Here is a 25,239-nt window from a genome sequence, read left to right as displayed (position 1 = left end):
AATGCACTTTTAATTGTTTTTTCTAAGGGCAGAGGGTAGGGACGTTTGTTCACGGACTCCTAGCCCCTATAGATGTCCCCAAAGGTGACAGAGATGATTAGAGCATACTGGGCTTGGGGAAGGACCTGAGGGGGGGAAAAAAAAAAAAGGTAGTATCTAATCATAATCTTGTAGGCTGTGTTAAGATTTTGAATTTTACCCTGAAAGAATCTAAAAGCCATTGAAGGGTTTTAAGCAGGAGAGTGAAATGATAATGAATTTGTTTCTTTAGATCTTTGTAGTAGAAGCCACTAACTGTCCCCCAATACTACCACTCACTTGCTTTCTCAGCGCTTCTAGTCTGCCAATGGGCACATGATTCCAGCTCAAGTCTCTCCTGCATCTATGTGTGGCCCTATGACTCAGTTTTGGCCAATTGGATGTCAGTGGAAGTGGTGAGCCCTATCCAGGAAGTGTCTGTAAAAGGACAGCCCTCCTTCCTGCTGGCTGGACTGCAGATATAGTAGCTGGGGCTGAAGCAGCCATCTTGGTCCGTGAGGTCACAGAGTAAAAACGACAGAACATTAAAATAAAAAGGAGCTTCAGTGCCTGACAATGCTGAGGAGAAGAGCCCTGAACTGCTCAGCTGCAGACTTTTCCATGTAACTTTGGGTCTCTGCTACTCATACTCTAGACTAATTCTAACTGATACAGGGTTCTAAGTGAATGCAGATACATCCGTTATAAAATTATTGCAAGAATCCAGGCAGAGTAATGGCAGGTTGGACTGGGTTGGTGACAGCAGAAAGAAAGAAAAGTGGATGGATTGAAGAAATATTTTGGAAATTAAATCTATGGCTTGGTATTTGGATGGGGAAGAATAAGAGGGTAGAGAGAGAAAGAGCAACCTAAGTAATGCCCAGGTTCTAGGCATGAACAAATGATTAGTGACAGGACCCAGATTGGGCATGGAGGTTAGGTCCCCACTTTGTTCCTGAGTGGGGACCAAGATACCTGGTACAGACTCCCAGAGGCACCTGTTCCCATGAAGGAGAACTTGAACCAGCTCCCAAAACCAGTTCAAGACTCATCTTTTCAGTAAACCTTCTTAAATTATTCCCGCCTCCCCACCACCAACACCATTCACCTTGATCCTTGCTCCTCACATACCCAACATCCATTTTCAGTGTTTCATATGAAACTCAGAAAACTTCACTGGGCACCAGCTCTAAGCTCTGTGTGCAGTGGAAAGATGGCTTGGTTGAGAGTAAACTCAGGCACTGTGTTAAGCACCCAGGATAGAAATAAAAATGAAGTCGTCTCCACTCTCGTGTAGCTCACAGAAAACAAGGCAGATCAGTAAATACTGTCAGCTCCAGGGGAACCATCTGATGACGGCGTGTTCTGGGTCCGTCGTTTCCCTCCAGTGAAAGTGGTGATCCCTGCTTGAAGGGTTGGAGAAATCACAGGCACGGGGGTATGTGGACCAGGTGTCGAAGATGAGGACAACATTCCTGGCAAGTGTGTAGAGTAAGTGTCATTATTTCAGAGGCTCGTCAGCCATTGAGTATTATTGGATTATAAAGTTTTCGTGGTTTTTTGGAGGAAAGGGGAATTGGGAGTTTGGAGGAAAGGGGAGTTGGAGGAAAGGGGCTCATGTCTGAGGGAACATCGTGAGCCACACTAAGTGGTCTGGACTATAGGTGTGTGCGACAGAGAGGGGAGGGATGAGGAATCTTAGGCACGAGAGTGCTGCAATCTACAGCAAAGTCATCATTGTACTTACACCAGTTGCTAACATCTATTGAATACTTCCTATGTGCTAAGACTCGTATTAGCATTTTGCCTAGCTAACTTCTCGTACTCTCTGCCCACAGATGCACATTATTAACATCCCATCTTTACAGATGAGGAAACTGACATCCAGGCAGACTGTGGAACTAGCCTAAGGTCACAAGCTCGTAAGTAGTGGAGGCAGGATTCTAACCAGAGAAGTCCACCTCCAGGCCCCATGCCCTTAACCAAGATGCTAATGCTAACATTCTCTCTCATTGCTTATGTAATGAGATGTGTAATGAGATCCGTTACTTTGCAACTGGGTTTTTGGTCATTCCATGTGTGGAGGTGGGGAGGAAAAATAGGCAGCGTGCTTGAGACAGAAGGAATTTTCAAGAAATATCTCTGATTGAGGGAGAAATTGAGGCATAAGCATGGAATTCTAAATGGCTAAAACGAAAATGCACTTTAGAGAAAATCTGGTCCAATCCTCTCATATTCCCAGGGATGAAACTGTGGCTCAGAGAAGTGGGGGTCACACAGTCGATTGGTGGCAGGCTCTGACTCTGATATTTTTCTTACAGTATCAAAGAAAATGACCAGTGCCCCCCAATCTATTTCTTACCACTCTACATAGCACTATCTTTCCAGAGGTACTGGCAAATTGTACTCACTCCCTAGAAGTAAAAGAACAGCTTTGTTCTTTTTTTATTTTTTTAACAGCAGAGGTCCCAGAAACAAAGCCAGAATTGGCCTCAAGAAACATGATACGCACACTGCAAAGTCTGAGCCGTGGGGACTCAGCGGAAGGAAAAGGAAAACTTACTCCAAAGCCTTCATAATGTGGAAGACTTTGACCACAAAAGAATAAAAGATCAACAGCTCAAATAAAGAGCTCCCGCCCAAGTTCCTAAATCCCAGAGTGGGAGAAGAGAGCCTGCCCTATGCGTAACTTCCTACCTCCATGGTCAAGGTCAAAGCCAAGCAGACAGGTGCCCAGGGTTACCATATGGCAAACTGAGATGGAGCTCTGCCTCCAACCAAGCCATCTCTCCATCACACACACACACACACACACACACACACACACATACACACATACACACACACACACACACACACACACACACACACACCCTCCTTATCCCCAGGAGGCCCAGGATCTTTTTAGTATCTCCAAAGGGAAATAATTTAAAGACAGAAGACAATTTAGAATGATGCAAATACCCAGGAAGGGGACCAACGTTTGCGGATTTTCTTCTCCTTCCTTGATACATTGTGACTAGGTTTGTTAAATTTCTACACCATGTTCTGTCTGAAAGGGTAGCTGGCGGCATGGTGTAGGAGAAAAAGCACTAGGCTGAGAGCCGGAAGGTTGGTCCTCTTAGCATTTGCTGTGTGACCCTGGACTTCTTATACCCTTTCTGAGCCTCAGTCTGCTGCTCTGAAAAAAATGAAAGGTCTTTCAGGTTCTAGGATCTTATTAAATATGATGGGCCAGTCTTTTCACTGTCCCCTCCCAACAAGCATCTGGTGCTCCCAGCCTTTGCTCTGCCTGTTCCTTACTGGGAATGCCCTCCCAGCACCCTTCCACCAATCCAAAGCACAATCCAACTTTCTCTAAGACTCTTCCCCCAATTTACTTCACAACTATATGCTCCTTACTTTGGGTCCCCTCAGTGTGTCTGTGCTATTATTATTTCTCACACAAGTTGCCTTAGAATCCTTCATGAATGAGTGGATTAGCTCCCCAACTGCACAATGCGCTTCTCCAGGGTAAGCACCCCATACTCCCATTCCTTTTCCACTGTAAAACCTGTGGGCACTTCATACGTGTCTGGATTATGCCATTCTACCCTCAGCTAGCTTCAGTTGGCTGAAGTTCAGGCTTTACTTATGAGAACAATGTCATTCACTTACTCAGAAAATATTTCTTGAATACCTACTACGTGCTGGGCATGGCACCAGGTCCTGGAGATACAACATTAAACTAGAAACTTCAAGGACTTCTCAGTCTGACATCCCAGGACCCTCACACTTGGTCCAGTCTCACCCCCTAATGGTCTCCCTGCCCCCAATCCTGTTCCAGCTAGGGTGGCCATCCCCTTGCCTTCTGCCTCTCCCTGAATTTCCTCATGCTAAATCCCTTGCCGGGAACTCCTCCCCACTCCTCGCCATCTTCATAACTCCAAAAAATAAAGAAGAGAAAGAAAAGAAGGAGAAAAGGGGGCAAGAAAAGGAAGCAGAAGAGGTGAAAAGGATTACCAGATTACCAGATTACCAGAAACCATAAATCCAGTCCAACCATCAAGGGCATGGCAAAACTTTGCCAAACCCCATCCTGTTGGCTGGGATCTAGAAACCATCCAGCCAACAGGCCAGTGTTAGGGCCCCCTAATGAAAGGTGAAGTTTGGGCCACCTCTCATTCACCCAGACATGCACCCCTGCCAGGCACCCTCACCCTCCTTCCAGATTCATCCATCAGCCCCGCAGGCTGCGAACTCATTCCTCATGCCAATTGCTCCACCCGAGTGATGCAGCCGAACCGGAAAGCTTGGATGAATGGCTCTATGAGCCAGTGAGTAACAAACACACAAACCTACCACCCCTGGTATTTTTCCCTAATTGGATTAAAAAGAAAATTTAATTTCCTCTGTCTTCCTCTTAATGCATGCTACAGGTCAGTGTTCCTGATGATTACCCACCAGCACCTGCTGTGGAGCACAGGGATGCCAGTGGGCAGTGTCTACAGGGCCAGCACCCCGCTTTGGCCTGACGTGCTTGGCCCCTGCTCCCGCCCTCTCCCCTGCCCACGCTGGAGCATGCTCGGAGAAGGGTGACCTAAGGATGACGTGGTACAGACTGGCTAACTCCTTCGACATACCACCAGCCTATATTTCCCAGCCTGCTTTGCTCTTAGAGTCAGCCACGTGAATGGGCTCTAGCCAACAGGGTGTGGACAAGAGTGATGTGCATCATTTCTAGACATGACCTTCCCCCCGGCTAAATGGAGAAGACCCCTTCTGCAGCAGGGCAGAACCCACGATGGAAGGAAACAGGGATGTGGAATTGCTACCCAGAAGGTTGCCTACTGAATACCTGCACTGGACCATTAGTACCTGACTGAGAAGTCAACTCCTGCATGTAAATGAAGCCCCTGAGATTTGGGCACGGGTGGCATCGCGGTTGGCCTGCCCTGACTACCGCAGGTGGACTCACAGCCCCCATCGTGCGAGGCCAGCTGGGGAACTGTTGCCCTGGAGAAGAGGAGGTTTGGCAGAGAACATTATACATTACGCTCAGATACTTTATGCGCTGTCAGGGGGCAGAGTTGTCCTGTGTGACCCCAGAAAGCAGCTATAGGACCAACAGGAGGAAACTTCCAAGGATGCAGATCACAGCTCAAAACATGGGAAGATGTGGACGCAGGGAGACCTTAGGAGATAGTGAGTTCCCATCACGGGGCTGTGCAAAGAGGCAGGAATGCTGTAGAAGCTAGTCGAGCATCAGCTAAGTGGCTTGACATCAGCTTCCTAAGATTCTGTGATGTTATGATCTGTCTTTCCCAACCGAGATGCTGCCTCCTGCATGAGTCTGGGATCTCCAAGGCCCCGGCTTGATTCTCAAGTGAGACAGAAAGCCCCCGGAGCATGAATCCTAATTCTTCAGACTCCACCCTCCCTCCTCTCCGCCCCAGCACCCATCGAGGGGCCTCGTGTTCACATGTGGGGGCAGATTCAGTGTTTGGGGAAGGCCCGGTTACTGTTCACATGTGGGGGCAGATTCAGTGTTTGGGGAAGGCCCGGTTACTAGGGAAAGCTGGATTGGAGCCCAAACTCTCCATTCCTGAGCAGGAGAGGGAGGCGAATGAACAGACAAGTCTGAGCGGGGAGTGGAGGCAGGAGCAGGAGACTGATCTGAAAAGCAATCTGCGCTGGAGAAGAGGGCAGCAAAGGCAGTAATCTTCATTTCTCTCAGCTTTGTCCAAGGAGGAAGGCTCAGGGCAAGGGGGGAGGGGGGGAGGGGGCGCGGGCAGGCTTCAACCGTGTATGCTCACAAGAAGCTCCAACTCCGCTCTCTGGAGCCTTTTTGACACGAGAGTCTGGACTGCTCTCCACCAGAGTACACACAACACGTGTGGGCGTGCGCATGCGCACATGCGCACACCCACACACCCCTTTCCACCTGTGCTCTGGTCTCCAAAGGGAAGACTGCGATCTCCTCGATGATTTCCCAGAGCCAAGCTCCCCAGAGCACCCTGAGATTTCTAAGAAATCTAGACTGTGGCCGTGGCAGGGAAGGAGGCAGAAAGAAAAGGCTTTGGGGCAGTTTCCTGCAAGAAATCATTAAGGCGTGTGAAATCCTGAGGTCCCCTCCTCCTGCCCACACCCAGCCTCACCTCCGCCCGGGGCCTCCCATCACACACGCACCCGCATTAGGGCCAAATTGAATTAGAATAATTAACTCTCGGTTACACTTTTAATTCGGTGCCGAAAATAAGAGCGCTAATGGAGATTCAACAAGGCTCTGACTCCAGAGACCAGCCCGGAAGCTGGCACAGGGAGGGCCCCCGGGTTCTGGTGGGGAGGGAAACAAACAGCCAGAGGAAAGCAGCCGAGACGATGTGTACAGTGCGTGAAGCACGCACATGTCCGTGTGTGTCCATGCACGTGTTCATGCCTGTGTGCACTTAACTGCATGTGGGAACGTGCCTGTGTGAGTGTCGCTTTGTATGTGCGTGAGCACATGTGTGCACGGGTGTGTACGCATTGCTTTAAATCCTAGGCAGGCGAAGCTGCTTGACTTCTATGGAATCCTAGCCACTCTGACTTGGAAGGGAACTTCATAAATGTCTTCGGCCCCAATTGCTGCTTCCACCATATTCCCCCAAGAGGGTACACGTCATCCCACCCTCCGGCCTGAAGGGGCGCTCACTCATCACAGCTCAAGGCGGCCTACGGCTCTCACTGTTAGGACGGACAGTGAAACCTTGGTTTGCGAGCATAAATCGTTCCAGAAACATGCCTGTCATCCAAAGCACTCCTATATCAAAGCGAATTTCAAGAGCCGTTGGCTCAGTGGTGATTGTCTGACGTTTGGCATCACATACTACTCATATTGGAAGACGTCGCTCATTTATCAAGTTAAAACTTACTAGAAATGTTTGCTCGTCCCGCGGAACCCTCGTGAAACAAGTTACTCACAATCCAAGGTTTTACTGTACTTCCCTCCTTCAACATTTACTCACGTAGTCCTGGATCTGCCTCCAGAGTCACACGGAACAAGACCAGTCTCTGTCCCCCACAGCATCTCCCGGAGACAGGACTGTTTCCTTCTTGGTGATCTCTTCTCTAGGTGAGGCCTTCTCTTCCCTCCCAGGGAAACCAGTTTCCCTCTTATTTTTCTGATTAAAGAAAATAAAAAGTGCCGTGTGGTTATTTTAAAAGAGAGAGAGAGAGAGAGAGAGACCTCCCCATATCCTCCTACAGGACTTGATGTGACCTAACATTTGTACATGGCACTGAACACTCAATCACACACCCAAGAAGGAGGGTGACAGGCCAGGATAGCACTAATGCCAGAGGGCCCTTTGGGGTCATCCACTCCAGCCACGGGCAAACTTCACATGCATCAGAATCAGCTGGTGGGATTTACTAAAATACAGATTCCCAGGCCCTTGCCCCGAAGCTTTGATGCTGAAAGTCCTCTGCATTTTTTAACAAGCAGACACCCAGAAAAGATCATTTGAGAATATGGACATTGTCCAATCCCCTCATTTTACAGACAGGGAGACTGAGGCCTAGAGAGAGGAGAGAGGCTCAGAGTGAGTTAGCACCTAAGCCAGGGGGCACCTGCGGGTTCAGTCGGTTGAGTGTCCGACTCTTGATTTTGGCTCAGCTCATGATCTCACCGTTGTGGGATCAAGCCCCACATCAGGCTCTGCGCTGAGCAAGGAGCCTGCTTGTGACTCTCTCTCTGTCTCTTAAAATAAATAAATAAGCATTTAAAAAAAAAAAAAAAAGAACCTAAGCCAGAACCGGCACCCTGTCGTCTCACCACTGGTGCTCATTCCTACTGCCAATCCCATAGACAGCATCCTTCTGAACCAGGGTCCCCAAGGGAGCCCATCTCCCCGCCCGCCTCCCACCCCCCACCACCACTAAGCAGGGATCTCCAGGTCTAGGAGAGAAGCATCCTTCTTCAGATCTGACCTTTCCATCTGTTTCCGTGCCTATCACTGACCAGGGGGTCACTAAGAAAGAAGCAGGGATAGGCAGCCTCCAGTCAAGCAAATGAGGTGTTCCCAGCCCTGGAGGAGCTGAGATTCATGGAGGCCACCCCACATTGCAAGGAAATTCCCAGCAGGTAGTGAAAAACGGATGGAGGTCAAGCCTTCCTGAGAACGCCCAGACTGCGAGAATGAGCCAGGCAAGGGGAGGCCAGCCTGGAGTTGCCCAGCAGATGACATGAGACATACAGGACCTGGTGGCCGCAGGAGGCCTCACCTCCTGTGGGTCTGGCCATATCCATCTGTCATACCAACCTGGCATAGTCCAGGGGCCTGAGGGCCTCCTGTCAAACCTAGCCCTACAGACACAGGGACCAGAGAGGACAAGGGAAGGCCTAAGATCACACAGCTTTTTAAGGGCAAAGTTCAGTCTCCTAGTGCCTGGCCTGTCTCTTCCACTGAGCCACTCTCATACCTTGCTACAAGAAGCCAGCACCGACTACAATTATCTCAGATTATAAAGAAACAAAGGTAATATGCATAATGTTAGACCAGATCTTCTCTCAACAAAAGGAAAACCAAACCACAGTGCCTGAGACCAGACGGGGAAAACTGTCTTTCACCAACACTGACCTGCCTCATTACCTACAACTGCTGTCTCCCAGCCCTGGATCCTGGGACACCCTCACTTTCTCAGATTAAGTGAGAGCAGGCAGGTGCCTTCAAACCTCAGAGTCCCCTGGGCACCGAGCGTAGGAGACTAAAAAGGAAGAAAAGGGAATCTGACTTCTTTCGAGGCTGCTCCCTGATTTCATTTGGCCTGAGGTCTTTTTTTCTCTTACGCCATGCAACCAAGGTCAAGTTCCATTTGCAAGGCTGTTTTCTGAGATTCCCCAGAGGAGAGTTGGGGCATCCCTGACTGCTCCAAAGTCACTCACTGTCACCATCACCCACTGCTTCTGCCAGCAAAAGCCCCATCCCTCTGGATGAGACGTGTCTGCCAGTCCCGAAGCAAAAGCTGGGAGCTGTAGGGCCGCAATGGCAGAGTGAGCCAAGGGGGAAATGAGGGAAGAGAAAAGCCCAGTCCCCCTGCATGGCAGCAGACAGAGCCCAGCCTGGGTGGGTTCTTCTAGCTCCCCAGCTGCTGGGAAGGGTGTGAGCAAAGAGGGGTCCTCAGTGCTGGGTCCCACCTATGGGAAAGGGCTGTGGCTTGCTGAGAGGGGGTCCAGTGGGGAGATGGGTGGCAGTGTTTCTGCCCAAGTTCAGGCCCTCTCCTTCTCTGGCCCCACTTGCCTAGCTCCCCCACCCCCTACTTGAGAATGCCATGGAAGAAGATGAGAAGGGGACAAGAGGTACCAAAGACATCTTACTCTCAGGGGGACAGAGTCCAGGCACTGCTCACAGCCCCCTGCACATGTGACCCCACCAGGTCCACTGGTCTTTACATCCAGCCTTCCCCGTCGCTGTATTAACACCCCATCCCTGACCCTGCCAGGCCCCCCAGTGCCATACTCCTCCCCCGAGAGCATCACTCCCTGTTTTCCCATTCCTGTCTTTGCACGAGGATGAGTGCTGAGGAGAAGTCCCCAGAGCTGGGCAGGGCATAGGATCAGAAGTCTGACTCGCGTGGCATCTGGAGAAGTCCCCCGAGAAGGTAACTTGGTATCTGAAACCTGACAGGTGAGTGGGGTTTGCCTATGAAAGAGGTGGGAGAGGAATGTTCCAGGTAGAGGAAATGGCTTGTGCAGGGCTCCCAAGTAGGAAAAAGCTCAACTCACTCCCTCAAGGACTATGGAGAGCCTCCTCTGGAGAGAGAGAGGAAACCAAGGTAGCTGGGAGGAACCAAAGGGGGGTATCCAGGTGACGCATTGGGCCCAGAGGCACAAGCAGGGGCTTTCCAGGTGGGCTGCCTCAACTTGATACCGAAGCTCCCCTCCTTTCTGCGGTGAAGTTCAGTCAAGCTCCTTGACTACTACCATGAGCCTCGGGGGCCTTGTCTAGGAAGAGGAAAAAACACCTCATAAGCTGGTGCAATGATTTAAATTAAATCGTATTCGGGGCACCCGGATGGCTCAGTCGGTTGAGCGTCCGACTTTGGCTCAGGTCATGATCTCATGGTCCGTGAGTTCGAGCCCCGCGTCGGGCTCTGTGCTGATGGCTCAGAGCCTGGAGCCTGCTTTGGATTCTGTGTCTCCCTCTCTCTCTGCCCCTCCCCCACTCATGCTCTGTCTCTCTCTCTCTCTCTCTCTCTCTCTGTCAAAAATAAATAAAAACATTTAAAAAAAATTTTTTTAATTAAATCGTATTGGTAGGAACAGGGCTCAGCACCTACTATATACTTAACACAATTGCTTTCTCCTCCTACGCCTAACTCGGAAGCTTGCATTGCCTGTTCAGCCCTTTCTTCCCTCTGGGGCACACAGCATGGAGGTGAAGGTCACCTGTCCGCACGAACCCCACACCTGCTACCAGGTACCACTTTCTCGGAGAGCAGAAACTGCGCCTTTTCATCCTGTGGCCTCACGGAACCTCGCTAATGTTGGAAATTTCGTCTCCCTGCTTGAGCTCTTGCCCTCTTCACACTAGGCCCAACCCAGCCATCGGAGCAATCGACCCCATTAAAATCCAAGTCGTGTCCAGGCACTGTTCTGCTCAAAACCTCCCCATGGCTCTGTCTCACTCAGGGTAAAAGCCAGTCATGACAATGACCCTACAAAGCCCTCACTCTCTCTCTGCCCTCATCACCTACCACTCTCCCCTGCATCCTTTGTGCTGCAGTAACACTGGCCTCCTCACCTCCTGCCACAGGGTCTTTGCACATGCACAGATACTCACATGCCCCTCCCCTCTTCCAGATCTCTACTTGGATGTCATCTGCCAGGTAAGGCCTTCCTAGCTGTCATCTATGAACTGTACCAACACCCCCACTCTCCCCTCCGTGCTTCACTTTTTTCCTGTATAACATGAGTCATCATTAATAATGCCATTTTTAAAATTTATTTTGTTTGCTTTTGTCACCCCTTCTAAAGTGTAAATTCCTTGGGGGCAAGTTGTCTTTTTTATCTTTTTTTTTTTCTTTTTACTGGTGTTGTTCATTCTGAATCCCTCAGTACCTATGACAGTTGCTGGCACGTACTGAACGTTTGGAAAATGAATGGGGGCAGAGGAGGAAAGAAGGAAAGTCTCTTCTCAAAGCACCTAGCTGCCCTCTGAGGCCCTGGACATCTCATCTCAGACAGACAGGTGTCAAATCGAGTCGAGGCCAGGATTTTAGGTGAGGGAGAAGGCGCATTTCCACCCACGGGCAACCCCCGTGGAGAAGACTGGTAGGGGGGCACCTGGGTGACTCAGTCGGCTGAATGTCTAACTTCAGCTCAGGTCACAATCTCCGGTTTGCAAGTTCAAGACTCCCATAGGGCTCGCTGCTGTCAGCGCAGAGCCTGGAGCCTGCTTCGGATCCTGTTTCCTCTGTCTGCCCCTCCCCTGTTCGTGCTCTGTCTCACTCTCTCCCTCAGAAATAAATAAACATAAAAAGAAAGAAAGAAAGAAAGAAAGAAAGAAAGAAAGAAAGAAAGAAAGAAATGGTGCATGTGCAAAGGCCCTGTGGCAGGAGGTGAGGCCATCATCTGCCATGCCCTGCATCCCCACCTGTGAGAAGATGTTCGAGGCACAGAATCCAGAACAGCTCCTCAACCTGTCCACCACCCCGGGAGCATGGCAAGACGAGCGCAGTAAGCACTTCAGTGAGGCCCATGTAGGTGCAAACATGGCCGGATTTTACCACCTGGGGCCTGGGGAACTCACTGCCCTTGGGGTTCCCCACCTTTCAAATGTGAGTGACAGCAATCCCTGGCTGCTTACCTCCCTGGGTTTCTGCAAAGCTCACATGTGTGTGAACATAGAAACTTCCATGCAGTTATGTATGTGGTCCCTGACCTCTCCTCCACCCGAACAGATTTTCCATGATCCTGAGAACAAACCCTTCATCTTCCCTTTCATGTGCAAACCAGCTTCAAAATCTAAATTTTGCAAAAGGAAAACTCATCTCTCTGGATCCCTTTGCTTGCTTTGTATCTTTGTGTCTCTAATCAGTTCAATGTCTTCTTCTCTTTACCTCGGCCTCCTTTTGTGTCTCCGTGTGTGTGGCTGTCTGTCTGCTTGCCTGCCTGTCTGTTCATCTGTGCTCTCCCTGTTTCCTGCTTTCTCTGCCTCACTCTACAACTCTCTGTGTGTCCCTCTGTCTCACACTTGCTTTCCACCTGTTTCCTTGTTTCTCCTCTCTCTCGTCTTCAGTCTGTTGTTTCTCCCTCTGTCTTGCCACCTATCTGTGCCTCTGTATCTGAATGTGTTTTCTCTCTGTGTCTTACCATCTCTCCCTTTCCATCTCTCACTTCTTCTGTCCATCTCTCCCTGAATCTCTGCGTGTAGGCTCTCCCCACCACCCCCCACTCCCTATTTGCTTCTTGCCTCCGTGAGCATTTATGTAACACACAGACAGCAGTGGCAGTAGCCAATTTGAAAGGCTGTTCGCAGATATAAGAATTTAATGCGACCCTAGATTTCAGGAAAATGAGCTGTGACCTTCCTGAGGGTCCTTTGCTCAGGGATGCCTGGACCTTCTCCCTTCTCCTCCTGAAAAGGAGAAAGTCAACTCTTTAGATAACCCCCTCAATGGGGCGCCTGGGTGGCTAAGTTGGTTAAGCATCCAATTTCGGCTCAGGTCATGATCTCACGGTTCGTGGGTTCGAGCCCCGTGTCGGGCTCTGTGCTGACGACTCGGAGCCTGGAGCCTGCTTCGGATTCTGTGTCTCCCTCTCTCTCTGCCCCTCTCCTGCTCATGCTCTGTCTCTCAAAAATAAATAAATGTTTAAAAAAATTTTTAGATAAGCCCCTCAAGCTCCTACCGTGTTCAGGGAGCTGTGTACATCCTGGTTCCCAGGGAGTAAGAGTCACAGTTGGGCCCCCCATCTAACTAGCACGGTGGAGACAGCACTGGACTCAGAGTCAGGATACCTGAGTCTCACCCAACTCAAGGAAGCCTTGAGCAGATCTTGGCCCCGTTCTGAGCCTGCTTTCCCATCTGGAAAATGGCTACAGTACTCTAAGATTCTAAGAAATCTGGGGCATCCTGCAATCAAGTGACCCCAGATCTTACCACATACCTAACAACAGGCAGGACTGTGGTTGCAGCGTTAAGAGAGGGGATATCAGGGCCAACGGAAACCCACAGAGTAGGTGCCAGGGGAAGGACTCAAAGATAAGGGGGTGGGCACCTGGTGGTCCAGTCGGTCAAGTGTCCAACTGCAGCTCAGGTCATGATCTCACGGGTTCGTGAGTTCGAGCCCCGCGTTGGGCTCTGCTGGCAGCTCAGAGCCTCGAGCCTGCTTTGGATCTGTGTCTTCCTCCCTTTCTCTGGCCCTCTCCTGCTCATACTCTGTCACTCTCTCTCAAAAATAAATAAACATCAAAAAAAATTTTTTTAAAGATCAGGGGGTGAAAAGCAGGCTCCATGAGCAGAGGCAATGGGAAAGCCTTATCCCTTCATCCACCCCATGGCTGGTGCCTGGGATGTCACCATGGCTACTTAGTTTCCCTAATGCACTTGGCCCATGCTAACCCTGCACTCAACTGATCAGGTTTGGCAGGAGACGTGTGCACATCTGATCCTTTCTCAGGCAGCAGTAGCCGAAGGGCCAGAGAGAAAGTAGGAGAGAGGTAGGGTGGAGAGTGTGGGCACCTGATTCCCACTTGATGGGGAGAGACAGAAAGGAGGAAGGCAGGGGGAAGAAAGAAACATTTATTGAGCATGTGCTCTGGAACTCGCTCCGTGCAAAGTGCAGGAAGGGAGCCTTGCTCAGAGAGGTTAAAAAACTTTGCTGAGATGGCTCAGCTCGTAAATGACCATGCAGGAGCTGGGATGCATATCTGCCTGGCTCCCAAAGCCTATGCTTTTTCTGCAGCCACGGGGACTCCTAAAGGAGAAAAGAACCTCAAAAAGGAAGGGAAACTGGCAAACACACTTTTCCTACCGGGCAGGTCCCCAGAAGCCATCCTCATCTGTGAAAAACAGGCAAGGGGAAGCGGGTTTACCAGGTCTGTGGAAGAGAATCTGGGAAGTATTTTGAGGGAGGAGCTCAATTTCTATTTTCAGGTACTGGCAGGGCTTGACATCAGGGAGGCAAAAAAGATACCGTGCATTTCCACCAAATAAAGACAATGGACACAGACTGCACCAAGAGGGACGCGGAGCAGACTGGAGGAAGGACTTCCTACCCATCAGAGAACTGGTACAGGCTTGACTTATGTAAGTGAAGGAGGGGCTCCTTCCCTATAAAGCATTGGAATGGCGCTAACTTGCATGGACACAGAAAAAGCCTCTGCACCAAATGACCTGTTGGCGGGTCCTATGACTCGTAGGGTCATAGGTGTAGGTAAACACACCAATACACACATTCAGACACACACACACACGCACACATTTCTTGGAGGCTTAGACAACTGTTTCTCCTCGATGAGGTTCTGCCGCCCACCCACAGCCAGGCTCACCAGCCTAGCTCAACCCCCTCTGTGCGACCGGACTATGAGGGAAGGGGCCCTCAGGTGGGCCAATGGGCAGTGATGCCCCCACAGACAGGCAGGAAGCCAGAGGAGACATTTCTATCTCCTCATCGCTCCGGGCAGCCACCTCTGGGCCCTCTGCCTTTCAGGAAGCCAAGTCAGGAAATTAACAGGGAGCCAAGACGCCTCCAGACACCTGCCCGGAATTTCAAACCTGGGGGCTGGCTCTGGAGAGCAGAGCATGTGATGGGAGGAGGCTCCATGCAGAGGACAGCGGACACATGCAGGGGCTGTGTACCAGCCCTTGGTAGGGGGGTATCCAGTGTCACAGATAACCAACGCGGGCTGCCTGGGATGGGACCGCCAGCATGTTCTGGGGAACACGCTCCTCCCAAAAGCAGGAGGCCTCAGAGCAGAAGCCCTGGCAGCAATTTAGTGATTTGTTCTATAGCTGCCTCCACATCAATCCCCTGGGGGACGCAAGAGAGGGGACAGAAATGATGATGAGGCTTCTCCCTAAAACCAGGAGCTGAAAAGAGGCCGTACTAATACTGAGGCGAGCACGGGTTTTAGCACAGAGAAAACCTGGTTGCAAACCCACACTTTGTCATTTACAAGTTCCGTGACCTCCTGTCTCAGTTGCCTCATCAGTGAAACAGGCATAGCAGTAGCTGCCTGCATTAACTGAGGTAGGCCAACTGTTCTAACAAATAGTCCCCCAAATCTCAGTGGTTTAAAGACCTATTCCTTACTTCCAGTCTAAACCTTGGGGGAAGGAAAGCTGTGCTCCATACAGTCGTTCAAGAATGCAGGCTCTTTTTTTTAGACTATCCCAGGGCCTCGGGACCTGGGCTAGAGCCCAAGGTTTCTTAATGTCAGCTCTACTGACATTAGGGCTGGATAATTCTTTGTAGTGGAGGCTGTGCTATGCATTCTGACATGTTTCGCAGCATCCCTGCCCTTTACCCACGAGACACCAGTAGTAGCATTTACCCCAAGTTGTAACAACCAAAAATGTGTCCAGATATTGCCTAATGGACGTCCCCAGCAGAAGAGGGAGCAAAATTGCCTCGTTGGAGAACCGCTGCTTTAGATCCTCCACAGCTGACCAACCGAGGCGTCAAGAGGGAACACAAGGCACCTCACACAGGAGGTTTGAGGGGGCCAGCTTGGAAGCAGAAGAGCCCATTACATTGCCCCCATTCCACTGGCCAGACGGAGGTCCCACGGTCCCCCTGCAGGGCAGGCTGGGAAATGTAGTCCACTGCATGTCGTGGAGGCAGAAACAGAAAAATTGTGGAGCATGCAGTCTTGCCTCTGCCACACCGCCTCTTGGGCTGTTGGGGTGATTCGATGAGCTAAGGGTTTTACGTAAATAAATAAAATGCGTGGCACGTGGAAGGCTCTCAAAAAATCCGAATGACTAATATTCTTGGAAGGTTTGCATGAGCTCCACACCATGCTCCGCACTTAGGATGCATTATCTAATTGGATCCCCATTTGCTGATGAGGAAACTAAGGTGCAGGAAGAGTAAATAACTCCTGCAAAGACACAGAGTCGGTGGTTCTGGAATGCTGCTGGTTCCAGCACCATCTGACCCCCCTTCTATGCTCTCTGCTAAACGTTAGTCTCTTGCCCCAGATTCCCTCATCCTGCTGTCACATGCAACATGGTCACTCAGCGAGCCATAGACACACAACACAACTTCTCTGCACAAAGGAGGAAACCAGGGCCCTAAGATGTGACGGCCCAGTCGCTCAGCTAGAAAATGACAGAGCCAGAACTAGAACCCAGGTCAAAAGGCAGAAGGTGCCGTGCTCTCTGGGGAGGAGGTCACGTCTGTCCTGCTGCCCTGGTGTAAAGATAGATACTGGCAGAAATCTCTGCTTTCTGCCCTCCCATCTCTGCCTGGATCAGACCATCCTCTGGGTCTGCCACAAGTTTGCCGAGTAACCCTTAGCAGTCTCTTCTGTGAAGGTTAATATTTTACATCAGCTTGACTGGGCCACAGGGTGCCCAGATATTTGGTTAAACACTCTTCTGGGTGTTGTCTGCATGAGTGTTTCTGGATGAGATAAAAAAGTGGATCAACAGACTGAATAAAGCAGACTGCCCTCCCCAATGTATGTGGGTCTCATCCAACCTGGTGCAGGCTTGAAAAGAACAAAATGGCAGGATACGGGAGAATTCACTCTCTCTGCCTGACTGTTGAACTAGAACAATGGTCTGACTCCTGGGTCTTCAGTTTGCTAGCTACAGAGCTTGGACTTCTCAGCCTCTGTAATTGTGTGAGCCAAGTCCTCCTAAAAATAATTATACATATACATATATATGTGTATGTATAATTATACAATTATATAATTGTGTGGGTATGTGTGTGTGTGTGTATAGTTGACCCCTGAAAAACTCAAGAGTTAGGGGATCCAACCCGCTCTCCCCTATGCAGTTGAGAATCTGTGCATAACCTTTGACTCCCCGAAATCTTAACTACTAACAGCCTACTGTTGACTGGAAGGCTTACTGATAACATAAACAGATAATTAACACATATTTTATATGTTGTATGTATTATATACAGTATTCTTACAATAAAATAAATGACAGAAAACCAAATGTTATCAAGAAAATCACAAGGAAGAGAAAATACATTTACAGTACTGTACTGTATTTATTGAAAAATATCCACATATGAATGGACCCATGCAGTTCAAGCCTGTGTTGTTCAAGGGTCACTTGTTCCCATCTATGATTCCATTTAGCCAGCCCCCTTGGCAATCCTGTGGGGAAGGTGAGGTCATGGCCTCCATTCTGCACAGAGCTCTGTCCACACGGCCAAGAAGCAGAACCACAGCTAAAACATAGTCCTGTCTAGTGCCAGACTTGGGGCCTCCTCCCAGGACTCTCCCATTCCAACACTCTGGAACTCTGCCACTCTGTGGCCCTAGCCACCCCCCAGCCAAGGTCACTGACACTTGGCCCTCAGCGTGGGACAGGGCTCTGAGCAGAGAGACCCTTCTGTTCTCAAGAAGGGCTTCCCAAACCTTGGACACAGGCAGGATAAGAGCCTGCCCTTGCTTTCATGTGGGGGTATCCTTGACTTCTCGTTCCCCCCACCTCCACAGCCTGTTGGACCCCAAGCAGTGTGGCCCGAGTCGACTGAGAAGGATTCAGAGCTGAGTTGAAGGCATCCTCCAGCGAGGCAGCAGGATCAGGCCTGGCTGAGGAGACTGCATGTCCGCCATGTTTCCCTGGCCCTGCTCGGGAACAAGGTTGATGTTACCCACCTACATCCAGCCTCCTGCCGCAGGTCCACCCTCCCCTGGGCTGCTCCCTTTCCTCCCGCCTCCAGTTACCCCAATCCAGCTCATGTTCTAGCTTAAGTGGCTCCGCGTCTGACTGGCTCCCTTTGTCCTCACTGCTACCCACTTAGGCCAGACCTTCTTCATCTCTTTCCGTAATGGCCTCCTCATTGGTCCCCAGCCTCAGATTTTACCCTCCCAGCCCCTCCCCTACAATGCTGCCAGAATCATCTTTCCGACAAGCCTGCCTATGTCACTCCCCTGCTTGAAACCTTCCATGGCTCCCTGATGCCCTCAGGATAAAATCCGGACTTCTCAGGCCCACAAGACACTGCTTTGCCTCCTGTTAACCTGCCGCCCCTGTAGCATATCCTCAGCCATGCTCTTCCTTGCCCTCAGTGCTGCAACAACACCAAATTACACCTGGTGTCCCTGAACACATCATTGTCTCAAGCCTTCTTTCCCTTTACCTAAGCTCTTCCCTCTACCTGAACTGTGCTCCCTCCATGGTACATAGCAAACTCCTATTCATCCTTCAAAACCATGCTCAGATACCCCTTCACTCCGAAGACTTTTCTTACCATGTCCTCCCCACGACAGCACTAACGATAATACTTAACATTTATTGGGTACTTATAGGCATTATCCTATACCCATTACATGTCTCTCACTTAATTTAATTATCCAGCACTCTGAGTAGAGTGATGGTTTTGAAAATGTCCCCTCCCCTTAAACCTAAGTGGTTTTGTGACGGCCTCAACCAACAGAGACCAGAAGTGATGCAGTGTGCTGTGTTACAAAGGACCCAACCCAAGGCTGGGTTACAAAGGAGCAGCCACCTTGGGTTCTTGCCTTCTGGACATTTCCCCCCGGGGGGCTCCCTCTCAGAAGCCACCAGGCTATGAGAAGCCTAAGCCCATGCATAGGCTGCTAGTGGCTCTGGTCTGCAGTCCCAGCTGAGCCCAGCCTTGGAGTCCAGGTGAGAAAGAAGCCTCCAGATGATTCCAGCCCTGCCATTTTCATCACCCCTGAACGTTCAAGTCTTCCAGCCTGAGGCCCCACACGTTGTGGAGCAGAGACAGGCCCATCCCCCCTGCACCCTGTCCAAATTCCTGACCACAGAACCTCTCAGCAAGTAATAACATGGCGGTCCTTTGTGCCCCTGAGTTCGGGGAGTTTGTTACCTACATGTCTCCATTATGGCGCACCCCATGTGACAGATGAGAACACAGAGGCAATGACAGGTTAGGTGACCTGCACAAGGTCCTAAGGCTAGGAGGGGGCCAAGCCAAGACAGAAGTTCAGGCAATCAAGTCCCAGAGTCGGCCCTCTTATGCCCTGTTCGCAGGGCCAGTATCATTGACTGCTTAGGTGTCTGTCTCCCGCTGAGGACTGGGCTTCTTACAGGCAGGGATGCGTCTCCTGTCTCCGTTCCCAGCACTGGCTCAGTGCCTGGCACAGAGCCGATGCTAAGGACAGGTTTACTGAACCAGCCCGAACACCGCAGGGAAGGCCCCGTGGTGGGTGGGGTAGGGTTTGGGCCACCTGGGCTGAGCCCGTCAGTGCCACGGCCCCCCCACAGAGCTCCTCCAGCCCTTCCCTGCTGATCCCAGGCCCTCACCCCACCCCACCCCAAGCCTCTGACTCATTTTCTGTTTAAATTGATGATTTTCTACCCAGTCTGCTCCCCAGAGCCTAGCGGCCCAGCTGACAGCTTCATTAAAAACAGTTGCCATTGGCGCCTCTCAGTCCAGCAGAACACCCAGGCGTGTGTCATCGCTGACCCCGCAGCCCTGGCCACCTCCCACCCCGCCACCGACAACACATGGGACAGCCCAGCTTAGAGTCCAGTGTTGACGCTTAGAGCCAAGGGTTCCCACTCATTACCACCATGGAGCCCTCCCCTGCCCGACTCCCCTGGGTCTGGAGGCAAGGGGCAACCTCTCAAGTCTGAGGCCCCCAAACAGACACATCCATGCTCGAGAGGTGGCCTGCAGGCAAGAAGGAGCCTGGGACCAGGGGTCAGCGAACGTGGCTGAGCCCAGATCCTGGCTCTGTGCTGGGGCAACGCTGGCCTTGGGGAAGTCATTCCCCCTTCTGGACCTGCCTTCCAGCCCCCCAGGGGAAATCTCAGAATGATTCCTCAGGAGTAGAACTTTCAGGGGCTGCGTTCGAGAGAAGGGACTTCTCCGTCAACCGCTCAGCCCCCTCGCTCTCCCCCTGGCTGGCCTGGGCAACCCACTCAGTTTCACCTTCCTCGTGGGCTCAAATGAGAGGCTGGCCACCCTTCAGCTGAGAGATGAGACAGGCACACGGCCAGGGCCTGCTTAGCTGATGAAGAGACAAAATAAGAAGAATAAAATAGCGACCAGTTCTTAACATTTTTCTGCATCCCAGACACTTCTATGTGCTTTACCTGCACGATTTTATGTATTCACCCCAAGAGCTCTAGTCAGGTAGGCATATTGTGATTCCCATTTTAGAGATGGGAATCATCTCTCCATTTGAATCAGTGTTGTGATTCCCATTTTAGAGATGAGGAAACTGAGGCACAAAGGCGACAAATAACTTGGCCAGGGTCTCACAGCTAGCAAGTGGAGAAGGCAGGAGCCAAATGAAAGCAGAGCAGATCCAGAGTCCTGACCACTTAGCCCCTGCACACCAAGGTGAAGTGCATGGTAGGTGGCCAAGCACCCTTAGCCCCTTCCCATGGAGCCCAGGGGCCACCTCTATCCCTCCCCATCTGCTTGTGGTTTAGCTGAGAACCAGCACCGTAAGGATGAGGAAGGTGAGGAGGCCACCTCCAGCGTGCCTTGTCCTTTTGTCCTTCTGCTTGCATGAGAAAGGGATCCAAGAGTTATTTACTGCAGAGATTTCATCGAGATGTTCTCACCCTTACTGTACATCCTTTAAAGGTGAAATAAAAATATCTAAAGGAAAAAAAAAAAGGGGGGCTTTTTATTCGGCATCGTAAAAGCCATTGGCAGACGTTCCCCTGGAAGGGGATAAAACAGCATAAAACTCCGCAGTGACATTGTTCCGGGAGAACCCTCCCAGCCAGCCTGAGCCTGGAAGGTGTACCTAGAGGCAGGGCTGGCTAAGAGGGGCCCTGCCCAGCCCTGGGCTCCACCAGGTGGGTCTGCTCCTGCATCCCCAGAGCCTGGGATAGCAGAGTGGGGGCTTAATAAATGCTCACTACATTCAAGACGGAGTGAAAGAATGAGCCCAAGAGCCAAGACTTCCCCGGGTCTTGCCTGACCGTCCCTAGTGAAGGGGGTCGGGGGGGGGGGGGGGCAGGCAATGGACTGGATGAAGTCTCATGGTGTCCAGCCCCTTGAGACCATCTTCCCGGCAAATCAGACAGGTCACTCTCTCACATCCATGTCTGTGTACCTCTGCTCTCCTGCCTAAAGGGATTTGAACCCAGGCCTCTGCCTCCATTTGTCTGCAATATCGATTCCTCATGAACTACTCCCCCCCACTTCCAGCCTTGACCTCTAAAGGGCCTCCTCCTCCTCTGGCCAGGTTTGGCACCCCCCCCCCGGTGCTCCCCCAGGCTCTCTACATGGGGTATCTTAGGTGCCTCTGTCTTTGTTTCTCCCAAGAGAAAGTATATTCCTCAGAACATGGGTCCTATTAGAAAAAGCTCAAAAAGTATGTCTCAGATGAATGAATGAACGAATGAATGACATTTGCATGATCCTCGACACTTGACAAAGTATCTCCCCATATATCACTCCGAGAGCTCTCACAATGCACCCCCACCCCCGGCATGTGGTATCCAGCTTTGACATCTTAAAACTCACTTTGGATATAAGAACATAGAGACCCAGAGAAACAAGAGTCGCCTACAATAATATGAGTATGTATGTCCTTGAATCCACATCTACAACCTTCGCTTTCCCACTTTACCAAGTTGAAATTCACAAATCGTCACTCTTGCCCAACACATACATGAACATACACATAACTGTGTGCACACGCACAGACACAGATGGATACACACATCCGCATCTGCACACACACGGACACGTGTACACAGACACACACAGGTGCACTCACACACAGATGCCTGCATACACATACACAGATACATGCAAATACATATGTGTGCATGCACGCGCACACACACACACATCTGCCAACGAGCAGAAATGACAGGCCTGGAAAGAAAAACAGGAGTTGAGGAAAGAGGGAAGAAATCCCAACGGCGCCCCCCTCAATGCCTCACATCACTATCAGGCTTCGCCTTTGATTTTCAACTTTTAATTTTCACATCATCAGTTACTACATCAAAGCAATGTTACCGCAGGTGCCCAGGACCCAGGCTGCTTCTAGCAGCCCTGATTCCAAATTCCTCTTCCCACTGGGTCCACGTTGCCAATGGCGTTTCACTTCTCATTAAATTCCACATGGGGAGTTTGGGGAAGCAGGGACGATGGCAGTGAAACCCCCCCCCCTCACCTCTGTTTCCAACTCTTGCTCACTTCTGTTTAAATGCCGCTTAAGGGGTCACGTTCAGAATCCCAGTTAAATGTGGTGGAGAAAAATTCCCTCCCTGCCGGGTCCACTGGGCTCTTGGCAGATAAAATGAGAGAATGGAGGCACCTGGGTGGCTCAGTCAGTTAAGCGTCTGACTCTTGGTTTCAGCCCGGGTCACGATCTCATAGTTTGTGAGTTCAAGCCCCGTGTCAGGCTCTGCACTGACAGTGGAGCCTGCTTGGGATTCTCTCTCTCTCTCTCTCTCTCTCTCTCTCAAAAATAAATAAATAGGGGCGCCTGGGTGGCTCAGTCGGTTAAGCGTCCGACTTCGGCTCAGGTCACGATCTCACGGTATGTGGGTTCGAGCCCCGCGTTGGGCTCTGTGCTGACCGCTCAGAGCCTGGAGCCTGTTTCAGATTCTGTGTCTCCCTCTCTCTCTGCCCCTCCCCCGTTCATGCTCTGCCTCTCTCTGTCTCAAAAATAAATAAACGTTAAAAAAAATTTTTTTAATAAAAAATAAATAAATAAATAAACATTAAAAAAAGACATATAAAAAATGAGAGAATGGATATGGATGGGCTGCATAAACGCTGAAGTGCTGTGCACACAGGAGGGAGTCACTCTTTTCCTTACTTCCTCCCAACACACCACAAAAATGACTAAGGGATTTCGTTAAGACGTAAACAAGACCAGGAAAACAGAAGAGGAAGCAACACCAACAAAATTGCCGAGACCGGGGAGCAGGTAGGTGAATAACAGCTGACTCGGGAGGTCAGACAAGGCTGAAGCCTGCACTGGCTGTGGGGCAGCCCAGGACCTGGCTGGTTCCTAGTGCAGAAGCCCAGAAAGTCTCAAGTATGGGGAAGACCAGCTGCTTCTGAAAGCAGGGCTCAGGTCAGGCTAAAAATGGAGTCATGGAGGGGCGCCTGGGTGGCTCAGTGGAGTAAGCGTCTTGACTCTTGGTTTTAGCTCAGGTCATGATCTCACGGTTTCGTGAGTTCAAGCCCCGCATGGGGCTCTGTGCTGGTGGTGCGGAGCCTGCTTGGGATTCTCTGTCTCTCCCCGCTTCTCACGCTCTGCCCCTCCCCTGCTCATGTTGTCTCTCTCAAAATGAATGAATGAATGAATGAATAATATTTAAATGGACACAGTGACTGAAAGTCTGCATTACAAAGTCATCAGACCCTCCAGACACAATCCCCACTCTCCCTCATAAGAGAGAAGAGTGATGGGATCTGAAGGGCTTTAAATTCCAGAACACCCGTCCTCACCGGGGGCAAGGTGATGACAGAAAACACGTATTAAGTAAAGATCTACTCGCTTCCCACTCCCACTCAATTTCCTGAGCACTGTCAGCCCAGCTCCCACCACCCAGGCTGGAGCTTGGAGAACTCCTCTCTGACAGAACAGAACAGCCCCATGCATGTGGGGCTTCCAGGAAGCCAAGGCATCAAGTACAAAAGATGGAGAAGAAAAACAGTGGGAGAAAGGGGCTCTGATCAAAAGGAAGCAATTTAGGAAGAAGCAGGATCTCTTAAAACTTTACAGTCGTCCCTGTATAAGAGAAGATACGGCACGCTTGAAAAAAGAAGAGTTTCCTATTAAAACACAAAAATAAATAAAAGAACACTCAGGAAATAAAAAGAACTTTGGGAATCAAAAAGAGAGAGAGAGAATTCCACTGGAGGGTGAGTGAATAACACTGAGGAAATCTCCGAGAACAACAACAAAAAAAAAGAATAAAAAAGGAGAAAAATGATTAAAAATTTCAGAAGATCAGTTCAGGAGACCCAACATCTAACTAACAGGCAATGCAAAAAGAGAGAGAAATCGGAGGTAAGGCAATGATCACAGAAGTAACATAAGCAAATATCTTAGCATTGAAGGATATGAGTTTCCAGATTCATGGGCCCCTGATGCCAAAGCACTTCGTTGGGAAATTTCAAAGCACTGACGATGAAGCTATTAAAGCCACCGGAGAGGAAAGGGAAAACGTCTGGTTACATAAAAAAGATCAGGAAGCTGCATGGCATTAAATTTCTCAAAGGCAGTCTCAGAAATTTTATCTCCCATGCTACACCAAAATAAGAGCATAAACCAAGAAAAAATGGAGGCGTGGGAACCAGGAGACATGATACCCAGACAGAGGAGAAGCCAAGGAGATTTCCAGGTGGTGGCAAAGAACCCCCGGGATTGCAGGGGAACAGGAGAGCAGGACAGAGGTCTCCACGAGGGATGTCTCCAATGAAACAATGAAACCAAGAGACCACTGATGAACGCCCTAAGCGCGGATGCCCGCCTTTGATACAGTGCATGGGGACTCCAGGCTCAGAAGAAGGGACCTCCTTCGGAAGCGCTCTCTTTTGGCCAGAAATGCTAGATTTCCTCTCCCACCATCTCTTAAAGGAAAGCAGTTCCCTGCTCAGTCTGAATCACAGCTGCTTGCTATGGGAATTGTTGGAAGTATACGCCGAACAAGTACCTTGGGCCTTCGTTTCTTCCAAAACTGGGCAGGGGAAGCTATCAAGGTAAGGCTTAGTCGGATGAGATGCAGAAGACGTTATATCAGGGTTCAGAGAAGACTTCTTCAGAACCATCAACATCAGAGTGAGGTTGCCTGGTGGAAATAGAGAAGGCTGCACGAGAAGTTTAGGCAGAAACTTCACTTCCAGTGACAAAGATGGCCTGGAATGGATACGACTCCCCTGTTGGCTGACTTTTAATACTTACTTATTTATTTAGGAAGGGAGAAAGCATTTCAAGCAGGACAGTTCAAGAAGTCCTTGACTTTGAGAACAGGTGGAGAAGGAGAGATTCTAGAGTATAAGTCTTTCACTCTACAGAGAAATGCCTTTGTATGTAGAGAGCCAAGACTAGAACCCAGGTCCTTGCCATATGCCTCCAGAATGTTCTC

Source organism: Panthera pardus, unplaced genomic scaffold, assembly GCF_024362965.1.
Source record: "Panthera pardus isolate Hobbes unplaced genomic scaffold, ASM2436296v1 HiC_scaffold_3, whole genome shotgun sequence".
In the NCBI taxonomy this organism is placed as follows: Eukaryota; Metazoa; Chordata; class Mammalia; order Carnivora; family Felidae; genus Panthera; species Panthera pardus.
This window is presented reverse-complemented; position numbering follows the sequence as displayed.